Here is a 4,175-nt window from a genome sequence, read left to right on the forward strand (position 1 = left end):
TACAGGTGTGGCTGATTCTAGCTGAGCCATTTGCTTAAACTACAATTAGTCTCGAAAGGACAGAATTCTAGTTCACAGGAGAAATGTCAGCTAAACTTGTTGAAAGAGTAAATAAGGGTTGGCCAATTTTCATGCTAATTTGTATTCTGATCACATAGCCTTATCTCTGTTATATAATTATATCTATTTAATAACCTCAGACCATATAAAAACCTATATCTGTGTCCCCTCTACAAAGAGAAAAGGGTAAGGTATGGCCAGAATTGCTTACTTATTTTTTGTACAACATAGAAGAGCATCTTCCGGAAGAAAGTGCAGGCAGGGGAGTGGTGGGCAGTTCCTTAGCTCACACTGTGCTCCAGCACAGAGCAGCTCTTAAGAGTCTGTGTCAGCTCTTCCCATACTTGGGAAAAGGCAGGAAGCCCCCACACTGTCTTTTTCCTCATCTTCCTCCTGCTGACTCACCTCAAGCATCCTCTCCACTCCCTTTCTTCATAAATACACCCCACTTTTCAAAGGGTGTTTTCAAACATGTACAGACATCAGCTTCTTTCTCCTGGAGAGGAGGATGTAGCCAATTATCTGGTGATGGCCCTGAGAAAAAAATGAATATGTATAAAGAAACTGCTTAAATAAACCAGGAAAGAAAATCATTTTAGACTGTCCCTGCAGTTTCTGCGACTCCCCTGTGACACTCCTAAACCCTAATCATCTTCCATATTTTGCCCAGTTTTCTGAGCAATGGTGGGTGTGTGTGTGTGTGGCTCTGTTCCATTATCATTAATGGGAATTGGTAGCACTTAAGAGGAGGCAAGCCTTCCCTAGAGATGTAATTTCATGCATTAAGATATCAAAACATGAGAGGATACGCATTGATATGTGGTGGATTCATACGATTGGCTCCATTAACACTAATGGGAATGAGGCCCATGTCTCCCCGCCACGCTGCCGGGGCAGATATATAAACCCTGGCGCCTCAGGAGGCCCAGGCTTGCTGACTGACCTTGCCCTTGCATGTAGTTTCCTTTGTTTTCAAATGCAGCTGGATAAATACAGCAGAGGCCCTGACTGAAGATAGATACCAGGTCTTTGCCCTGGCAGCAGGCAGACTATGGGATATGTCTTTAAATGAATGCATGAGACTGAGTCCATATGCTACATATAAACATCAGTCCAACCCATTTATAGTCACACGTTTCAAAGAATAGACAAAGCAAATTAATGATATCAGTTTTCCTTGAAAGGAGATGAAAAATCCTGAAACTCAAAGATCTATGTATTCTACAGACTCAAGTGATCTGAAGGACCAGACATCGCCTGATGGGCTCACAGTCCACATTATTCCACTCCAAACCCCACCTGCCTTCCCTCCCTTAGGGTGAAATTTGTACTTAACTGCCTTTCCTTTGATGTCTTTTCTCTGTCATACATTCTGATATTCTCTCCCCACAGAATGTCTTGTATATTTAATATTTACTTGATTAAAAAAATCCTAGCCCCAATCCAAGATGGCCGCAGTCAGCAAGGAGAGACATAGTTGAGGAGCTTGCCTGAGGCAAGGGGATTCTTAACATTTTCAGAGAATCTTTTGGAAAGAACAAGTCTACTTCAATAAATGAAGGAGAATAAAAAAAATTCAAGCCCTTCAGTAACCACAGCAAACCTGAACCACCCAAAACCATGTTGGTACTCGGATAAGAAAGAGTTGGCTCATATACCCTCACAACTATTAGAAGGACTCAATCCAGCTGCTGAGGCCCTGTACCGCAGAGAGGGGGCCCAGTTCATATTTGATGTGGGTGAACGTTTGGAACTATACTATGATACCCTGGCAACTGGAATAATTTATTTTCATGGCTTCTATATGTTTCATTCCTTCAAGCAATTCCCAAGATATATGTGAAAGGAGCTTGTTGTCTCTTTCTGGATGGGAAAGTAGAAGAAATGTCCCCAAAATGTAAAGATGTCAATAGAACAGCTCATAGTTTATTAAATGATGTACAATTGGCCAGCTTGGAGATAACCCAAAGGAAGAAGTAATGGTTCTGGAGAGAATTTTACTACAGACCATAAAGTTTGATTTATAGGTAGAACATCCATACCAATTCCTACTCAAATATGCAAAATAACTAAAAGGTGATAAAAACAAATTCAAAAGTTGGTTCAAATGGCATGGACATTTGTAAATGACAGTCTGTGCATGACCTTGTCACTGCTGTGGGATCCAGAGATCATAGCAGTGGCAGTGATGTATCTTGCAGGATGTTTGTGCAAATTTGAAATACAAGAGTGGACCTCCAAATCCATGCATTGGAGGTGGTGGGAGCAGTTTGTGCAGGATATCCCTGTGGATGTTCTGGAAGACATCTGCCATCAAATCCGGGATCTGTACGCACAAGGAAAACAGCAGATGCCTCATCACGCACCTCATCAGCTGCAGCAGTCCCTGCCTCTCCATCCACTCCCTCGCACCCCCTGCCCCCCCCAACACCACCACCACCAATGCAACAAGTGCCGCAGTCACAGCTGCTTCAAGGCTCAGAATAGCCCCAGCCCCAGCAGAAGGGCACTGCAGCAGTCAGCCCTGCCTGCCTTAACCAGCCCAGCAGCCCAAGAAGCCTTCAGGGCAGCCTAGTCCTCTCCATCAGGTGAAATGAGCCACAGTTGTTTATCCCACAAAACAGAACAAAGCAGCAGAACCACCACCACCTAAAACACCCCAAATTGAGACCACTCACGTTTTTTTGCTTCCAGCCTACCCACCGCCAGACCAGAAGCCTCTTCTCTTGGCTGCCTTGGGCGAGGCCAGCCGCCAGGCCCTGTGGATACCAGTGACCTCTCCAAAGTCTAGATTCCTCCTCCCGCCCACCCGTTCCCTTGCACGAGCCACCGCCACAGCCATCCTCTAGCAACTTAATCGGGTTATCCACCACCAGCTCCTATACAGCTGGAGAGGGCTACCAGAGCTTGCAGTCCATGACGAAGTCCTAGGGCCCTCCTATGGCTCCCTGCCCCAGGCCTATGCGCGCCAGCTCACCTGGCATACCCACCCCTCATCCACCCCCCAACCCACCCCCACTGCCAGTGCCCCCTCTCCCAGCCTCCTTCCCCTCACCCTCCATCCTGCCCCCCACTCCCGGCTACTCTCCACCTCCACCCACCTACAACTCCAACTTCCGGCCCCCACTCCCACACCTGCCCCCTACCCACGCCGTCCCACCTCACCCTCCTCCAGGTCTGGGCCTGCTGCCAGCTAGCGACCCACCTCCATCTGTCCCCCTTGGAGGACAGCCACCTGTGCCCCCACCCATCTCCCCACCCGTCATGCCTCCAGTGGTGGGGTTGGGGTTGGCATCCTGGATGAGATAACCTGATGTCTTTTTTTTTCTTTTGATTTTTTAACAAAAGTGTTTCTAGTCAACTTGAAAAGTAATTGAAGTGAGTAAACAAAAGAGTGCTTTGTATAATGCTAGACAGTTGCAGTATGGGAAGAAATGACCAGGTCCATGAGATGAAATCAGGGTGGCCTTCCACATCTGGAGAATGGGGACAGCGGCTTTCAGTGTAACATAGATTGCTCGGATTGCCACTGACTGTATGCTTTGTGTCAGCTGTCAGGTGAGTCCTGCACTGGGTGACTTTATACTAGTGAAAATGTTAACCAGCCATATTACCTCAATAGCTTCAATAAGAAGTGAATTTCCTTCTGGAAATCAGTGCCTTTTTTTTCCTGGATGCTCAATTTTAAATAGTCCAGTTCCATCTGAAGTCAAGCTGTTGTCATTGTTTTCATTCTGTCCCATGTTCTGTTCCATGATACCCAATAGGTCAGAAGAACAACTTTTTTGATTTAGAGATATTTACATCCTTTGTGTTAAAGTTATTTTGAAGGAGTTACCTGGTTGGATAGATTTTTTCTTTTTCCTTCAGGAAGAAGGGGAAATTTGTACTTGGAGAATCATGTCTGTTTACATTGATCTTCAGATTCCTGTATACAGAGATATATATTTTTAAGTGTGACTGTAACAACATACTGTGAATTCTACCTTGGTTATGAATGAGACTATCCCAATACAATCAGTTGTGGGGGAAAAAAAACAATCCTAGCCCCCTCAAAGCATAAAATTAAGAAGAGGTATAGCATCTTAAGGAGGATGACAACATGGTCAAATTAT

The 4,175-nt window shown here is 45.4% G+C and overlaps 1 pseudogene; it reads left to right on the forward strand.

Annotated features, from left to right (window-relative positions):
* The first annotated feature begins 1,558 nt into the window (after positions 1 to 1,558).
* On the forward strand, positions 1,559 to 3,369 carry LOC109378981 (cyclin-K-like; annotated as a pseudogene).
* Positions 3,370 to 4,175: the final 806 nt, after the last annotated feature.

The sequence above is a fragment of the Hipposideros armiger genome, unplaced genomic scaffold (genome assembly GCF_001890085.2).
Source record: "Hipposideros armiger isolate ML-2016 unplaced genomic scaffold, ASM189008v1 scaffold_20, whole genome shotgun sequence".
NCBI classification, from domain to species: Eukaryota; Metazoa; Chordata; class Mammalia; order Chiroptera; family Hipposideridae; genus Hipposideros; species Hipposideros armiger.